Here is a 20,201-nt window from a genome sequence, read left to right as displayed (position 1 = left end):
TAGGGTACCTTCCAACACAATGATAAGGATTTGGTTTATAATTGCATGACGGTTAGAAAGAGTTATAAACATAGAGAAAAGTATGATTTACTCTTGGTATATGCTTGGTTATGGTTATAATGTATGACTTCACATGCAATCATAAAAGAAAAAAAAATTCGTTTTTGTAACATGCTTGAAGGAAGGAACTCAAACAAACGCTACAACCCTGAGAGACTTGAGCCTATAACGTTCTTTGGAGAGTTTAATCTGTGATTTCTTGTTTTCTAAAGTCGTTGCATGATCTCATTATTCTTTGCTTGGTTACTACTTAGAAGGCGTTTCATCATATAGTTCCAAATGCTAGAACTCATGCCCATTTCATTCAAAGCATGTTATTGATTTGCATAACACATATTCAAGAAGAAGTTGTGTAGTGACCACCACCATAGCCAAATAGCCTTACTTCCCATACTTCGTATATGTTGTAAGTTTTAACCCCGTTGAGCCTTGTTTAGCCTTTATTCTTTGTTTACCCACATTTTCCTCACCTAGCCTAGTTTAGGACAATCCCCACCCTTGTTCTTAAAAGATAGTGAGCATGACTTAATTGAATTCCTTTTGAGTTACATTATGAAAGAAAATAAGTGTGGGGGAGAGAATGTTTAAGTGTTGATGTTTTGAGATTCAAAAGAAAAGAAAAAAAAAAAAAAAAAAAAAAAAAAAAAAAAAAAAGAGAAAAGAAAAAAAATGAAAGAATAAGTGATTGAAGAAAGGTTCCAAAACACCAATTCTGGGTGTAAATTGTCTAAACTCTCCCTTTTTGTTCAAAAGTTGAGTTTTCATTCAAAAGTGAATTCTAAGTTGATTCAAATGCTTTGCTCACTATTTCTTTAAAAACCTTTGTTTTCCATATCCCTTCTTTGTTATCCACATACCCCAAGCCCCGTTACAACCCTTGACTTCTATCTTGAGTGTTGTGTATTTCAATTTGTGGAGTTTGAACTTGGTATGGGCTTATGGTGTCACTGGTTCTCGCGTCTAAGTAGTAGCATTCCATTCATGAGATCATATCTAAACATGCTTATTAACTCCAGAAAATGCTTTCCTTATTATAACATATGTGAGTGTTCGTCTACATGTTTACATCAATCTTCTCACATATACCTAGTGTAGGGTGTGTAGTCAGAAAATCTGTGTGAAAAACGAGAGTACATCTAGTAAGAAATTGAGGGAATTCTCTAAGGCATGTTACTACATTCAAAACATGGTTTTAAATGCTTAGTTGTGAACTAGTATGTGGTGACTATGAGTAAGAATGTACTTAAGTGTAAAGATGGCTCAAATCTGTGAGAATAATGATTTTTAATTTGTCATGTGCATTGGAAGTCCCTGATACGATTGTTGGAAGGTGTAGGTTGTGTTTTGTTCTTTTTGTTTTGTTTTTCTGTTTTGCTCGAGGACTAGCAAAAGCTAAGTGTGGGGGTATTTGATAGGAGCATATTTATGCGACTTAAATGGCTTGTTCTCGTACATTTACGTTATGTTTCTTTAGTTATTTTAGTTCTTTATGCTTCTTTTGTGTGTTTTCAGGTTCTAAGGGCAAAGTATGCAAAAGGATGCCTTTTGGAGCCTTTGGAGCAAATTAGAGATTGGAATGGATATCATATGCTTGGAGCCAAAAGGATGGACGAAATTGAAGACTTGAAGTAGGAAAGTTAAATCCTAAAAAGACCTCATGTTTGAGCATCATTGAAAATTCCTACGCATTTTAGAACACAAAAACAACATTCCTAGCAACCTTAGGACATTGTCGTGTGTTTCCTTGTGTCTCCCTTCCTTGCCATGCAAGGAAGGGCTTTGTTCCCTATTTTAAATACTTAAACACTACCACTTATCATTCACCACTTATCATATCATACATTCATTTATCACTTATCATAATCATTCACTTATCACTTAACATATCATACACTTATCACTTATCACTCATAATCACCTACAACATCCACCTACTTCACCTACAAATGACATAGCCATATGTTCCCTCCACTACTCCTATAAATACCCTTGCATTCATTCATTAAATTCACATCTCATTTTCATACACAACACACCACAAATACCTCCATTCTTGCCGTGCATATCCCTTCATTTTCTGCATATTTTCTCTTCATTCCAACCACTCCTCATCCCCCAAAAACTCACCTTAGACCTTGTGCTACAACAACGAAGAAGAGAAGAGTGCCTAAACGTTCATACAATTCAAGTTTGAGTTGTTGGAATGTTTAGGTGTTTCTTTGATTTCAATGTTTAAATTCAATTTTCTTTGTTTTGTAATGGAAGAGAAGAGTGCCTAAACGTTCATACAATTCAAGTTTGAGTTGTTGGAATGTTTAGATGTTTCTTTGATTTCAAAGTTATGAGGAACTAAAACCCCCTTTAGCTAGGGGGTGATTCGAAATACATGTTTATGCTTGCATTATGAATTGATTACTTTTGGTTGGAATTTAATAAGTTGTGGATTCAATTTGTTTAACCGTTTGATTGATAACTTATTTATGAATGTTTATTAAGAATGCGCGCTTAATTTTCATGCATAAATATGACGCTAGAATATAAGTGAATTTCACCTAATCGTAATGAACTTATATTCACAAGTAGTGGAGGTTGCTTATAAACAATCGCGTTAAACGAATTCTTGGCATAAGTTTCATGCGTATTCCATAGTAACGAATGCCTCGTCGATGTTTATGATTTCCGTTGAACTTAATGATCTTTGTTGAATGTCTCTATCATGCGTATTCCATAGTTAGGGACTTTGATTAAGAATAATTTGGTTGTAATGCGTATTCCATTCAATCCAACGAATCTAGGGAAATCTGAAAGTTAATTTAAGCGGACCTAATTAACCCGGGGCGTTGAGTTTCATAATTTATCGAAAGACCAACTGAGAATCAATCTTGTATGCAAGTGTAACATGTGTGGAGAAGAACCCCTTGGCTATTCCATCATCCATATTTTATTCACATTCATATTTACATTCTGTTTTAATTGCAATTTGTTCATTTAGTTTAATTTTGTCAAAACCTAAATCCCCCTTTACTTTAATGTCAAATTAGTTAGAAATCAATTTAGTTTGTGTTTTTAAGAGTTTTGAGTCTTTTGAACTTGTTAGAATCTGTTTAGTTTATGTTTTAAAGTATTTTTGAATTCTTTGAGTCTAGTTTAGTGTTTTATATTGTTTTTACGTTTTTAAGTCAGTTTCCAAGAGATTAACAATCCCTCCTAATCCCCGGTCCAGAACGATCCCTACTTGCACCTATACTACAATTTGACAAAAAGAGGGTTTAATTTGTGCGCGTATAAAACTCGCATCACAAACGTTGGAAGGTTTAGGTTTTGTTTTGTTTGTTTTGTTTCGTCTTGTTTACTTTAGTTGTTTTGTTTTGCTCGAGGACTAGCAAAAGTTAAGTGTGGGGGAATTTGATAGGAGCATATTCATGCGACTTAATTAGCTTGTTCTCGTGCCGTTATGTTGTGTTTACTTAGCTATTTTAGTGTTTAAGGCTACTTTTGTGTATTTTCAGATTATAAGGCCAAAGTGTGCAAGAAGATGCAAATTGGAGTCTTTTGGAGCGAAAGAGGAATGAATGAGTTGAAGATTTGAAGAAACGACGAATTCCTACTCCAACGATGAATTCTTACCAAAACGACGAATTCCTACTCCAACGATGAATTCTTACCAAAACGAGGAATCCTACTCAAACAAGATTTCCTACTTGAAGTAGGAAAGTTAACCCTAAGTTTCCCGTTTTGGTAACCTTTCCTAATCTAAACATCCGTATTTTCTAGCCACTTTGAAGACCTTGTAGGTACTTTAGGACACAAAACCAAGGCCCTAGCCCAATTACACAACCTTGCCGCGCCTTAACCCTAATTCCCTTCCCTTGCCGTGCAAGGGGGGGCACTTTTGTCCAATGTTGTGCAATTAAACCCTATTTCCCTCTCCTAACCTAACCCTAGCCGCACCCTTTAATCAGTCCCCCTTTAATTTCTGATGTTATTTCCTAAATTCTAGAAGTCTTTGAATTTATTTTAGTTAATAAAAACAAGCTAGGGTTTATTTCTGAAATCATATATGTTTTAAACCCCTAGCCGCATCTCCCATCCATCATCCATAAACCCTAAGCCTTCTAGTTCTAATCTCAGCCGTTCCCTTTAATTTTCTCCCTAGCCGTCACTCCTCACATTCTCCCATTTTTCCACCATAAGCCGTTCTCTCCCAAATTCACTAAAAGCCGTGGCCCCCCCATTTATCATTTAACCTAATAAATCAAAAAGAAAATCTGGCCGCAGCACCATACATTATTTTTCACTTTTGCCGTGCATTCCATGATATTTTTCCAACCTAATTTCTAACCTAAACCGTGGCATATTCACCCTAATTCATTCCATTCATATATATATTTTTTATCATGCAGCCACCCAAAAAAAAAAACCCAATTAATTCCCATTAGTGCCGCAGCCACCATCACCCATTATCCCATTCTTTGTCCTTTAGCCGCAGGCAACCATTCAACCTCCCTTCTCTGCCGTGCCTTCCCCCAGCCAATGCAGCCAATTCCCATTATTGCCGTGCCTTCCTCCACCTTCCCAGCCACCTTCCACACCTTCACACACCATCTACCAACCTTGCCGCACCATCCAACCTCCCTAAATCCATCCCTAACCGAGAAAACCATCCAGAAATTCCCTAAACACTCTCTGCCGCAGCAAGGAGAAGAGGAAAGAGGAGCTTCAACGCGCAGGAATTCAAGTGGATTCGTTGTGCGTCCTAGGTGTAATCAATCCTTTGTGCTTTATGTTTAAATTCAATTGTATTTCTCTTTTTGTGAACTTGAGAGGCTAAACCCTTATTTAGCTAGGGGGTGATTCGAAACCATGTTTATGCTTGCAAGATGATTTGATTACTTTTGGTTGGAATTTCATGAATGGTGAATTCAATTTGTTTAACTGCTTGATCGATAACTTATTTATGTATGTTGATTGAGAGTGCACGCTTAATTTTCATGCATGAATATGACGCTAGAATATAAGTGAGTTTCACCTAATAGTTATGAATTTATATTCACAAGTAGTGGAGGTTGCTTATAAACAATCACGTTAAATGAATTCTTGGCACTAGTTTCATGCTCATCATAGTAACGAATGCCTCGTCGACACTTATAGTTTTCATGATGCTTAATGATCTTTGATTGTATCTTTATTGTGCTTTTCACGTAAAGGACTTTTGGAGAATGTTTTGAATTGCGTTGCGCTAACCCATCCAATTCATTAACTTAAGGAGAACTTGACGGTTAATTTAAGCGGACCTAATTAACCCGGGGTGTTGAGTTTCATAATTTATCGAAAGACCAACTGAAAATCAAATTGTATGCAAGTGTAACATGTGTGGAGAAGAACCTTCTAGCTAGCATTCATCCATATTTTCATCACATTCATATTTACATTCTGCCTTTTAATTGCAATCTGTGCATTTAGTTTAATTTCGTCAAAACCTCAATCCCCCTTTACTTTAGTGTCCAATTTAGTTAGAAAGTGTCTTAGTTTGTGTTTATAAGTGTTTTGCTTTCTTTGAGTCTTTTGATTTGTTTAAGTGTTTTATTGTTTAGTTTGCATTCTTTGAGCCTAGTTTAGTGTTTTTAACGTTTGTTTTACATTTTTGAGTCAGTCTCCAAGTGATTTAGTAATCCCTCCTAATCCCTGGTCTAGAACGATCCCTACTTGCATCTTTCCTACAATTGTCAAAAGAGGGTTTTAATTTGTGTGCTTATTTAGTTCGCATCAAGTTCTTATTGGAGCACACACCTCCTCCAATTTCAATTTTGTTTTATACTAACAAGTTGTTGATGATTCAGGCACCCAATCTTGAATTTAAACCATTACCGGATCATTTCAAGTATCACCTTCCATTCATAGATCAATTCCATGCCATGGGACCTAGGGTAGCTTAAAAGGAGGTATCGTCCGGCTGGAAGACGTTAAAGCAAGCACTTCTTGGGAGGCAACCCATGCATTCAAATAAAGAAGACCTAGGAATCTCCAACACTCCATAACCAGATTTGCGTTCCTAAACCCTAGTCTTTATTGCTTTCACTTTGCCATGATTGTCATGTTTGTTAGTTGTTTTATTTGGTTGTTTGTTTGTGAGTCTATGCTTAAAACATTGAGGACAATGTTTGGTTTAAGTGTGGGGGGGGGGGGGGGGGTAAACAAACTGTTTTCGCAAGATTTTTGTGGGATTTTATCACCTATCACTTCTAAAGTTGTTATTCACTGTTTTTAAGTGTTTTTAGTGTGTTTTGAAGTATTTTTATGTGTCTTAAACAGAAAATCCGAAAATTTGAAAAAAAATCGAAAAAGAGTTGTTTTTGTTTTTAGGTCCCTTTGCAACTAGGATTAAGACATGATAAGGTTAGGATAGGATTAGATGAGATAAGATTTGGATAATGTTTTGGATAATGTTGGATAAGGTTTTAGATAAAGTTTTGGATAGGGTTTCCTCTTTTGAGCTACTTCCTTATCCACTTTATCTTGAGCTTAGTTCCTTCCTCTTCTCATCACTTTTCTAGCCTCTTGAAGTCCAAATTCGTCCATCCATGTTGGCCCATGTGCAAGCTATCCACATAGTGTCCAAAATGCATCAAAATGCACTTCCTTGGTCCTTTAACCCTTTGGACCTACAAACACACGAAAATGAGTTGTAATATGACATTAACTAGGAAATAATAGCACAAATGCACAAGAATAAGCTAGCTAAGTCACCTAAATATGCTCCTATCAAATTCCCCCACACTTATCTTTTGCTAGTCCTCGAGCAAAACAAACAACAAACAGTAACAAAACAACCAATCTAAACCTTCCAACGTTTGCCTCAGGGATTTCCAATGAAGCATAACATGTCAAAGATCACCACTCACATAGATTTAAGCAATCCTTACCCTCGAGCATACTTAATCATAGTCACCATTCACTAGCTCGCATTTAATCAATTAAAACAACATTTTGAATGTAGTAACATGCCTTAGAGAATTCTCTCAATTCTTTACTAGATGTACTCTCAATTTTCACACAGATTTTCTAACTACGCTCCCTACACTAGGTATATGTGAGAAGATTGATGTAAACATGTAGACGAACACTCACATATGTTATAACAAGGAAAGCATTTTCTGGAATTATTAACATGTATATATATGATCTCATGAATTGAATGCCACTACTTAGACGCGAGACCCAGGGATACCATATGCTCAAACCCATTTTAAACTCCACATATTGAAATACATAACAATCAAGATAGAAGTCAAAGAGTTGTAACGGGGCTAGGGTATTGGCTAACAACGAAAGGTAAGAGGAAACAAACATTCTTAAAGCAATATTGAGAAAAGTATTGAATTAGGCACTTAGAATTCCCTTTAGAATGCAGAAGTCAACTTTGAACACTCAAGGGGGAAACACACAAAACTTAGGGCCATATTCAAACTTTTTGGACCCTTGCTTCAACAATCAACACTTGTGAGTTCATTCTCACTTATTTTCACTCCTTTTCTTTCTTTTCTTCTTCTTTTTCTTTTTCTTCTTTTCACATTTTTTTTTCTTTTCTTTTTTTTTTCCTTCCGTGCCTCCTTTAAGACTTTGGCACACACACTCTCAAAATCCCTTCCCCCACACTTGTTTTCTGCACAAATGTCACTCAAAAGGAATTCCTTCCATGTCATGCTCCACTATACTTCAAGAACAAGGGTATGGAAAGTCCTATTCTAGGCTAGGTAAGGGGGATGTAGTTAAGAAGGAAAATAGGCTAAATGAGGCTCAACGGGGTTTAAACCTACAATACAAATGACAAGGATGGATTCGGCTATTTGGCTATGGTGGTGACTACTACACAACTTCATCTTGTTATTTGTTTTGCTAATCAATTTCATGCTTTGAATGAAAAGGGTAGGAGTTCTAGTATTTGGAACTATAATGATGAAACGCATTCTAAGTAGCAACCAAGCAAAGAATAATGAGATCATGCAACAACTTTAGAAAACAAGAATGCACAGATTAATAACTCTCCAAATAAACGTTTAGGCTCAAGTCTCTTAGGGATGTAGCGTTTGTTTGAGTTCCTTCCTTCAAGCATGTTACAAAAACTGATTTTATCCTGTGTGATTACATGTGAATTCGTAAACTATAACTACAACCAAGCATAAACCAAGGAGCAAATCAAACTTCCATCATTGTTTGTAACTCTCTTTAACAGTCATGCATTAAAAACCAAATCCTCATCATTGTGTTGGAAGGTACCCTAAGACACAAACAAACACACAAAAACAACTCTTTTTGGCTTTTTCAAAACACCTTTTTTTCAATTTTTTTTCAAATTTCTGATTTTTACTTCAAAACACACCAAAACAGCTTAAAACGCACTAAAAACACACCAAAACAATGAGAAACAACATTAGAAGTGATAGGTGATAGAATCCCACGAATTTTGCATAAAAACACTTGTTTAGCCCCCCACACTTAAATCAAACATTGTCCTCAATGTTTCACACAAAGACTCACATAAAAGCAGACAAATAATAAACAACTAAGCATGATAAAACAAACAGCAAGGATAAGGGTTTAGAAACGCAAATCTACGTTTGGAGTGGACGTTCTATCTTCGCCATGTTGAATGCATGGGTTGCCTCCCAAGAAGCGCTTGCTTTAACGTCTTCCAGCCAGACGAATACGCCATGCTAAGCTTCACTAGTAGTACCCACAACATGGAGGGGTACATCATCCACAACATGCTCCTCGAAATTCTCATAGTAGGGCTTTAACTGATGACCATTCACCTTGAACTCTTGTCCTGTTTTCAAGCTTTGAACTTGGATTGCACCATAAGGAAAGACATTAGTAATAACAAAAGGGCCAACCCACTTAGAACGCAACTTACCAGGAAACAAGCGAAGGCGGGAATTAAAGAGTAGCACTTTCTGCCCAATGGAGAATGATTTGCCTCAAATCATCTTATCATGGAAAGCCTTTGTCTTCTCCTTGTAAATTCGAGTGTTTTCATATGCCTCGTTCCTAATCTCTTCAAGTTCATTCAATTGGAGCTTCCTATGAATTCCAGTGGCATCAATGTCCATGTTGAATGTTTTGACGGCCCAATGCGCCTTGTGCTCCAATTCCACGAGAAAATGGCATGGTTTGCCATAAATGAGCCGAAATGGGGACATGCCTAGGGGTGTCTTATATGCCGTGTGATATGCCCACAATGCATCCTCCAAACGTACACTCCAATCCTTCCTTGTTGGGTCCACGGTCTTCTCTAGAATTTTCTTAATCTCCTTATTTGAAACCTCGGCTTGCCCATTGGTCTGAGGATGATAAGGTGTTGAAACCTTATGAGTGACGTTGTACTTCTTGAGCAAAGCCTCAATGGTTCGATTGCAAAAGTGAGACCCTCCATCACTTATGATCACTCATGGCATTCCAAACCTTGCAAATAGGTTAGTTCTAATGAAATCTGCAACCACTCGAGAATCATTAGTTCGGGTGGCTTTTGCTTCCACCCATTTCGACACATAATCCACAGCAAGTAAGATATAAAGGAAACCATGTGAGGAAGGAAAAGGACCCATAAAATCAATGCCCCAAACATCAAAAATTTCAACAGGAAGTATAACATTTTGTGGCATTTGATCCTTTGCACTAATGTTACCTATTCTTTGGCAACGATCACAAGACATACAAAAGGTTCTAGCATCCTTAAATAAAGTTGGCCAATAGAATCCATATTTTAAAACCTTAAGGGCTGTGCGTTGTGTCCCAAAGTGTCCCCCACATGCATAAGTGTGACAGAATGTTAAAATAGAATTGAATTCCATGTCATGCACACACTTACGTATAATCTGATCCGAGCAATATTTCCACGAGTATGGATCATCCCAAACATAAAACCTAGCATCCTTTTTCAATTTATCAAGTTGGTTTCTGTTTAGAGTGTTTGGAACTTGTTTAGTCACCAAATAATTCACCAAATCCGCATACCAAGGCTCACTTACCTTAATGGATAGCAATTGCTCGTCGGGGAAGGTTTCTGAAATAGGTAGCGGCTCCTCCTCATGTATCATACGGCTTAGGTGGTCAGCTACCACATTTTCACTTCCCTTTTTGTCCTTGATTTCGATGTCAAACTCTTGAAGAAGTAGCATCCATCGAATTAGCCGTGGTTTGGCTTCCTTCTTGGTGAACAAGTACTTTAAAGCTGCATGATCAGTGAAAATAATAACCTTAGTACCAAGTAAATATGATCGAAATTTATCTAAAGCAAAGACAATGGCAAGAAGTACTTTTTCAGTGGTCGAATAGTTTAATTGAGCGTCATTCAACGTCCGGGATGCGTAGTAGATAACATGCGGCTTCTTGTCCTTTCTTTGGCCTAAAACAGCCCCTAACGCATAGTCGGATGCATCACACATGAGCTCGAATGGAAGGCTCCAATCCGATGTCACAATGATGGGTGTCGTGGTTAACAAGTCCTTGAGGAGTTGGAAAGCTGCCGTGCACTCCTTGGTGAAATCAAAAGGTGCATCTTTTTGTAGGAGACGACATAGAGGTTGGGAGACCTTCGAGAAATCCTTGATGAACCTTCAATAAAAACCTGCATGTCCAAGGAACGAACGAACCTCTCTAACCGAAGTAGGAGAGGGTAAGTGGCGCACAAGATCTATCTTCGATTTGTCAACCTCAATACCTTTTTCAGAAATGATATGACCTAAAACTATGCCTTGTTTAACCATGAAATGACATTTTTCCCAATTTAGAACAAGGTTAGTTTCAATGCATTGTTTTAAAATTAAACTAAGATTATTCAAACAACCATCAAATGAATCACCAAAAACGCTGAAATCATCCATAAAAACCTCAATAATTTTCTCAACATAATCTGAAAATATGCTTATCATGCATCTTTGAAATGTGGCAGGTGCATTACATAAACCAAATGGCATGCGACGATAAGCAAATGTACCAAAGGGGCATGTAAAAGTGGTTTTCTCTTGATCCTCCGGAGCTATCACAATTTGATTATAACCTGAATATCCATCAAGAAAACAATAAAAAGCATAACCCGCTAACCTTTCAAGCATTTGATCAATGAATGGCAAGGGAAAATGATCCTTCCTTGTAGTGGCATTGACCTTCCTATAATCAATACAAACCCTCCAACCTATTTGGATTCGAGTAGGAACAAGCTCATGTTCGGCATTTGTCACCACAGTTACTCCGGATTTCTTTGGAACACATTGAACCGAAGACACCCAACGACTATCTGAAATTGGATAGATCACTCCACAATCCAAGAGCTTGATTATCTCATTCTTCACAACTTCCATCATTAGAGGGTAGAGTCGGTGTTGAGCCTCTCGAGATGCTTTGGACCTCTCCTCCAAAAGTATACGATGCATGCACGTGGTCGGGCTTATTCCCTTGATGTCGGCCAAGGTCTAACCAATTGCAGTTTTGTACTCCTTTAACACCCTTACTAACTTACCTTCTTCTTGTGCCGTGAGCCAGGAGGATATAATGACGGGCAAGGTCTCTTGGTCTCCCAAGAAAACATACTTTAAATGGCTCGGCAATGGTTTAAGTTCAAGGGATGGTGGCTGCACAACTGAAGGATGGGCTTATTAGTCGAAATTGGAATTGACATTGGGTCCGAAGACTTACCAGATTGTAATGGCAATGACTCAAGGGCAGCCACTATCTCAATCATATCAACACTAGGGGGTACGGCATGGTGTCCTCCATGCATGCCGTGGGTAGTTAATGGCCCTAATTTCTTGTCTTTGAGTTCCATTCTTCTTGTGATGACCAATTCAAGTGCATCTTCGTTCAATTGTTCAAAATGGTCCTGCTCCAACGAATCAATTACATCAATAGCAAAACACGAATGATCATCAATAGGGTACTTGATAGATTCAGAAAGATTGAAATTAATAACTTCCCCATCAAATTCCATTTTTAAAGTCCCATTAAACACATCAATCTTAGTGCGGGCAGTTTTCATGAAGGGGCGGCCAAGAAGAATTGGCAACGAAGGGGAATGGTTTGATTCTTTCATTTCCAGCACGTAGAAATCCGCCGGAAAGATTAAATGATTGACCTGTACTAAAACATCTTCCAAAACACCCTTTGGATAGGCATTAGATCTATCAGCCAATTGAATAATCATACCATCAATTTTTAACTCACCTAGGTTCATAGATGCATAAATTGAGTAAGGCATAACATTAATAGATGCACCTAAGTCTAGCATGGCATGTTCAAAACGATTATTGCCAATAACACAATGAATTGTAAAACTACCCGGATCTTTGCATTTAGGGGGCAATTTACGTTGCAAGATGGCTGAGACATTTTCACTTACCTTTACAACCTCTTTGTTCGAAAATCTCTTCCTAGTAGTGCAAAGTTCTTTTGAAAACTTAGCATACCTTGGAACTTGCTTAATTGCATCCAAAAGTGGTATATTGACTTGTACTTTTCTAAATGTCTCCAAAATGTCCTTTTCAGCCTCCTCCTTCTTTGTTTGCATGAATCTACAAGGAAATGGTACATTTGGAGGAATAACATTAGAAATAATCGAATTTGGAACCTCCTTACCCTTGGAAGCCGAATGGTGTAGTTTGGGTGGCTGCGGCATGGGTGGTGCTACCCTTGCCGTGGCTTGCTCTTGCTCCCCTTCCAAGAATTGCAACTTTTCGTCCTCCGTTGGGGCTGATTTAGAGGGTTGTGAGGCCGTTCCAACTTGTTTTCCACTTCGCAACATGATTGCTTTGGCAGATTCGAATCCCCCTTTTGGGTTGACAACGGTTGAACTAGGCAACTTGCCTTGCTCTCTGAATTAGCCCATGAACTCTACAATCTGCCCTACTTGCTTTTCTAATTTATCAACCTTTTTGTGCCTATTTTGCATTCCCTGCACCATAGAAGTTAGTAATTGAAAATTTTGATCATTATCTATGGACGAACCTGATTTGGGTTGTGTAGGCTGTGCTTAGGGTGGTGTGGGTGCATACGGCCTTTGGTAGAATCCCGGAGGTTGCTGCCTAAATGTGCTTTGTTGTTGGGGTTGTTGTGGCTCCCTTCATTTGAAATTTGGATGATCTCTCCAACCAGGATTGTATGTGTTAGAGAAAGGATCACTCCTTGGTTAGTTTTGGCTCCTATAACCCACGACATTGGCAGATTCCCACCCTCCGTTCTCAATCAATTGAGGGCACTTGTCCGTGAGATGTCCATTCATAGAGCACACGCCACAAACAACCACACTTTGTACCTTTGGTATTTCAACCACCTGCGAAAGAAGAGAAGTAAGATTAGCCATTTGATTTTGAAGTTTGGAAATAGCATTTACCTCATTAACTTGTTGCTGATGTGGTATGTCTCTTTGACCAACGCCTTCGTATTGTTGAGCATTCAAAGCTCGGTTGGCAATGAGAGTTTTGGCGGCCATAGGTGTTTTGTCCACTAAAGCTCCACCCGCTGAGGCGTCTAGCATTTGACGTTCAATTGGTAGAAGCCCTTCGTAGAAATATTGAAGAAGAAGCTCCTCCTTCATTTGGTGCTGTGGACATGAAGCAACAAGGGTTTTAAAACGTTCATAATAAGTTGGAAATGATTCACCTTGATTTTGCTGAATGCCACTAATCCTTTTAAGTAAAAGAATGACTCGAGAAGTTGGGAAAAACTTCTCCAAAAACGCCCTTTTCATACTCTCCCATGATGTGACAGTTCCGGGGGCTAGTTCATACAACCAATCTTTAGCCTTTTCCAAGAGAGAAAAGGGAAAAGCCTTCATCTTCAAAATGCTCCCATCAACATTCACCGGGTTCATACTTGAGCAAACAACCTCGAACTCCTTCAAGTGTTTATTAGGATCTTCCATGGACAACCCATGGAACTTAGGAATATGGTGCAATAAGTTGGACTTGAGTTCGAACTCGTTAGTCTTGTCTGGGGCTGTGATGCGAGATTTACTTGACACTCAAATTAAACCCTCGTTTGACAATTGTAGTAGAATGGATAAGTGAGGGATCGTTCTAGACCGGGGATTAGGAGGGCTTGCTAAAACCTTCTAAATTGACTTAAAAACATAAAAACTAACTTTTAAAACACTAAGACAAACTAAAAGAATCAAAACAAGTTTAAAAGACTCCAAATACTCAAAATCATAAAATAAGACAAATCAAATGAATAAGACTTAACAAAATAAGGGGGGTGATTGTGGTTGGACGAGATTAAATTAAATGGACAAATTGTAATTAAAGGCAAAACGTAAATATGAATGTGATGAAAATATGGATGATGGAATAGCCAAGGGGTTCTTCTCCACACATGTTACACTTGCATACAATATTGATTCTCAGTTGGTCTTTCGATAAGTTGTGAAACTCAATGCTCCAAGTTAATTAGGTCCGCTTAGATTAACTTTCAGATTTCCCTAAATTCGTTGGATTGAATGGAATACGCATTACAACCAAATTATTCTTAATCAAAGTCCCTAACTATGGAATACGCATGATAGAGACATTCAACAAAGATCATTAAGTTCAATGAAAATTATAAGTGTTGACGAGGCATTCGTTACTATGGAATACGCATGAAACTTATGCCAAGAATTCGTTTAACGCGATTGTTTATAAGCAACCTCCACTACTTGTGAATATAAGTTCATAACGATTAGGTGAAACTCACTTATATTCTAGCGTCATATTCATGCATGAAAATTAAGCTTGCAATCTCAATGAACATACATAAATAAGTTATCAATCAAATAGTTAAACGAATTGAATCCACAACTTATGAAATTCCAACCAAAAGTAATCAATTCATATTGCAAATATAAACATAGTTTCGAATCACCCCCTAGCTAAAGGGGGTTTAGTTCCTCATAACTTTGAAATCAAAGAAACCCCTAAAAATTCCAACAACTCAAACTTGAATTGTATGAACGTTTAGGCACTCTTTTCTTCCTCGTTGTTGTAGCACAAGGTCTAAGTGAGCTTTGGGGATTATGTGAAGTGTTTTGGAGGGATGGGAAGTGGTTGGATAGTGGCTGCAATGGAGGAGAAAAACTGCACAGAAATGGAAGGGGATTTGCGGCACAAGGGTTGTGTTTGTGTTGTGTGAAGTGTATGAAATGAGATGTATGAGTGGGGAGTGAATGAATGCCCAATGAATGAGAATGCAAGGGTTTTTATAGGAGGAATGGAGATGTATATGGCTGTTTGTTTAAGATGCAAGTGGCTAATTAATGATGGAAAATAGTTAGGAAAGCATGTGAAAGCTGGAAATGCATATGGGGTACACGGCAATGATGCTTGTTGGTGCTGAAATTGCATGTGTGTGAGGTGTGTAGGTGCTGAAAATGCATGTGAATGCATGGCATTTGAAATGATTGTTGTTTGGAATTGAATGTGAAGACATGTGAAAGTGGAAATGCATGTGAAGATGTTGGAAATGGGAATGAAGGCCACGGCAAAGGATTTCAGGATGCATGTGTTTGTAGGTCACGGCATGGATGTGTTTTGGGTGTGTGTGTGTGAATGTGTGGCTTAATGATTAAGTGAATGAATATGTGGCTGCATGTGGATTAAAGGGGTGTGAATGGTGGTGTAATGATGAAATGAAATGGCTAGAAATGTTAGGGAATGTGCACGGCAATGATGTTGGGAAATGAATGATTAAATGTGCATGTGGGTGAAAGTGAAGAGAATGCATGTGTTTGATGAAATTGCATTTGAAAAGGTTGGAAAGTGGAAGGGAAAGGCACGGCAACAAGGAAGTGTTTGGTGATGAATGCAATGATGAAGAGTGAATAAAAAATGCATGTAGGGTTAGCTAGGTTGGCTTTGTTTGGGTGCATGTGTGTTAATGGTGGTTTTGCATGTGAATTGATGGATTGTTTTTGATGGAATGGATGGTTCTTTGCATGGCTATAAGGGAGAGAATAAGAGAGAATGGGCTAGGCCCTTTGTTTTATGTCCAAAGTGAAAATAAGGCCTTCAAATTCGTCCAAACTTTGGCTCCATGGATAAGCTATCCAATCCATGCCCAAAAATGCTCCAAATGGCCTCAAAATGCACTTTCTTGCTCCCTAAGCCCTTAGAACCTGAAAACACACAAAAGAAGCATAAAGAACTAAAATAACTAAAGAAACATAACGTAAATGTACGAGAACAAGCCATTTAAGTCGAATGAATATGCTCCTATCAGGCTGCCCTTGGATATTGAATGCATAGAGGCATGGCATTATCCAATCCCAAAGCGAAAAGCTCATTGATTGTTCGGTTGTCGGCTGCCATAACTTGTTTTTCCTCAAAAACCCTTGTCGTGGTCTCCTCTCCCACTTGTATTTCGTCCTCTTCAAGCTCAGGTGCAGGTTGAGGTGGTTGAGGCTCTTGTTGATTCTTCTTTCTTCTCAAGGCTCGCTCAAAATCGTCGTCAAAGTCTAAGATATGCGCATGAACCGGTTGAGAATTCCGAGTCATAAACTAGTGCCTAAAACAAGAAAACAAAAAAGTTAGAAACTAAAGTCAATAACACATGACAATAACCAAAAAGAAATAACAAGGGATTAGCAAAGTTGCTAATCCCCGGCAACGGCACCAAAATTTGGTGTGAAAATTAACTTAACACACAAATTAACCCTCTTTTGACAATTGTAGCATATAAATAAGTAGGGATCGTTCTTAAACCGGGGATTAGGAGGGATTGCTAAACACTTTAAACTTACTCAATTAAATAAAACTAACCTTTAAAACACTTAACTCAACTTAAAAAGACTCAAAACAAGTTCACAAGACTCAAAATAAGCTAAAAACACTCAAAACTGCCTAAAAACACAAACTGGGCAGATTTGACTCTAAACACAAACTTGGACGAAATTTGGTTCTAACTTGACTCAAAACTCTTGAAAACACAATCTAAAACATATTTGAACTAATTAGACACTCTAAAACAAATGGGGATTTGGTTTTGGACGAAAATCAAACAAACAAAACAATAAATTAAACTAGGCAGATTTGGACGAATTTGATGGAATTAAGTGGATGGTGAGATAGATAGGAGGTTTTTCTCCACACATGGCATATTTGCATACAAAACAATCTCCAATTGCTTATTCAATGAATCATGAACCTCAACACCCCAAGTTAATTAGGTACGCTTAAATTAACTCTCAGATTTCCCTTAGGTCATTGAATTGAATGGAATTAGCGCATTGGAATCAAATTATTCCTCAAAAGTTCTCTATATGAAAGCGCATAAGAGAAAAAGAATCAAAGATCATTAGGTTCTATGGAAATCGTACGTGTTGACGAGGCATTCGTAACTATGAAAGCGCGATACTTATGCCAAGAATTTACTTAACATGATTGTGACAAACAATCTTAACTACTCATGAATATAAGTTCCCAACGATTAGGTGAAGTTTCCTTATACCCTAGCATCAGATTTATGCATGCAAATTAAGTGTGCACTCTCAATTCATATACATAAACAAGTTTTAATTCAAACAGATAAGTAAATTGAATTCACCATTCATGAAATCACAACTGAAAGTAATCAAATCATCATGCAAATATAGCCATGGTTTCGAAATTCCCCCTAGCCAAAAAGGGGATTAGTTCCTCATGCTCGCAAACCAAAGATTATTGAATTTAAACATTGAAATCATAAGAAAGATTACACCTAAACATTTTAGCAATTCCAGGATGAATTTGATGCACGGCTAGGGCTTTTCTTCCTCCTCCTTGCTGCGACACAAGGTGTGGATGGTAGATTTGGGGGTTTTGAATGGTGTGTTCTTGTTTAGAGGGATGAAGGATGGCTGATTATGGTGGTAGGGGTGCGGCAGGTGTGTATGGAGGTGTATGGAGGTGTATGGAGGATGAAGAATGGATCCTAGGGGTTGCGGCAATAGGTTTCTGAAATAGCATAAAGGGTGGTGCGAATTTGTGGCTGATTTTATGTTTATATAGTCCTAGGGTTAACTAGATTAGGGTTACACTTAACAGATTTAGAGGATTAGGGCCCTAGGGTTCGACAATAGGTGATCAAATCCACCTAGAAGGGGGTTTGGCCCACTTAGTTTCATACAAGGCTTGTGTAACCCAAATCCAAAAGGAATTAGGCCTTAGAAATCAGAATCCAAAAGGGATAGGGCCTAGAAAGGTGTGGCACACATGGAGGAAAGTGTGGAATGGCTTGCAAGGCAAGGCAAAGCCTTCTAGAAGGGATTAGGCGCCACCTTTGTGGGTTTCTAGAAAGAATGAGCTTTGTGGCTGATTTGGGCCTTCTAGAAGAGGATGCTTCTAGAAATAGGTTCTAGAAATATCTATTTAGGTCCCTTTGCAACTAGGATTAAGACATGATAAGGTTAGGATAGGATAAGATGAGATAAGGTTTGGATAATGTTTTGGATAATGTTGGATAAGGTTTTAGATAAAGTTTTGGATAGGGTTTCCTCTTTTGAGCTACTTCCTTATCCACTTTGTCTTGAGCTTAGTTCATTCCTCTTCTCATCACATTTCTAGCCTCTTGAAGTCCAAATTCGTCCATCCATGTTGGCCCATATGCAAGCTATCCACATAGTGTCCAAAACTGCTCCAAAATGCATCAAAATGCAATTCCTTGGTCCTTTAACCCTTTGGACCTACAAACACACAAAAATGAGTTGTGATACGACATTAACTAGGAAATAATAGCACAAATGCACAAGAATAAGCTAGCTAAGTCGCCTAAATATGCTCCTATTAATGTGTTTCAATATATGGAGTTTACAATGGGTTTGAGCATATGGTATCCCTGGTTCTCGCGTCTAAGTAGTGGCATTCCATTCATGAGATCATATACATGTTAATAATTCCAGAAAGTGCCTTCTTTGATTATACATATGTGAGTATTAGTCTACATGTTTACATCAATCTTCTCACATATACCTAGTGTAGGGAGTGTAGTTAGAAAATCTGTGTGAAAATAGAGAGTATATCTGGTGAGGAATTGAGGAATTCTCTAAGGCATGTTACTACATTCAAAAATCATGTTTTAATTGATTAAATGCGAGCTAGTGAGTGGTAACTATGATTAAGTATATGCTCGAGGGTAGGGATAACTAAAATCTATGTATGTGGTGTTCTTTAATGTGTCATGTTCATTGGAAATCCTTGAGGCAATTGTTGGAAGGTTTAGATTGTGTTTTGTTTGTTTTGTTTATTTCGTTTTGCTCGAGGACTAGCAAAAGCTAAGTGTGGGGGAATTTGATAGAAGCATATTTATGCGACTTAGTTAGCTTGTTTTCTTGCATTTACATAGTTAGTTTCTATTTATTATAGTGTTTTAAGCTATTTTCATGTGTTTGTAGATCCAATTGACAAAGTTGGCAAGAAAGTGCATTTTGGAGCTATTTGGAGCAGTTTTGGGCTTGGAATGGATAGCTTGCATATGGAGCAGGGTGGATGGACGAATTTGAAGTTAAAAGAGGCTAGGAACATGCTACAAATCTGGAGAAACAAGTTCAAGACAATGAAGATAAGGAAAGAGCAAGAAACATGGAACATTATCCAAACCATATCCAACCTTATCTTATCTTATCCTATCCTAATCTTTTGCTACCTTAATTCCTGCTGCAAAGAGGACTCCTTTTCATGTTAAATCACCTAAATATTAGGTTCTAGAAGCCCTATTTTCGTGCCCTAAGTTTATGCCACATGTAACCCTTCTAGAAGTTCTAGAATCTGCCGCAAAGACCATTCCTTGTCCTCCTTGGAATTTGATTGAGAGTATCCTTGTTCTTTGTTGGTTTGGAGTCTTAATTCCTCTCCTTTTCAGCCCAATTTCGTGCCTTCCCTTCACCCTATAAATACATGATGTCGCAGCACTCACTCACCCTATCATTCACCACAATTCACACCACCTTCTACCCCAATTTCACACCACACCATCTACCACACCTCAAGAGCCTAAATTCAGAAAATCCCTATTGTGCCGCAGCAAGGAAAGAAGGAGGAGCCACCTGGAGTGTTTCTAGGTGTATTCTATCTTTGTTTTCAATGTTTAAGTTTAATTATCTTTGTTTTGCGAACATGAGGAGCGAAACTTGTTTTAGCTAG

This window comes from Pyrus communis, chromosome 7, assembly GCF_041283825.1.
Source record: "Pyrus communis isolate YQ-2024b chromosome 7, ASM4128382v1, whole genome shotgun sequence".
NCBI classification, from domain to species: Eukaryota; Viridiplantae; Streptophyta; class Magnoliopsida; order Rosales; family Rosaceae; genus Pyrus; species Pyrus communis.
The sequence above is the reverse complement of the archived record's forward strand: the minus strand, read 5'-3'. Positions refer to the sequence as shown.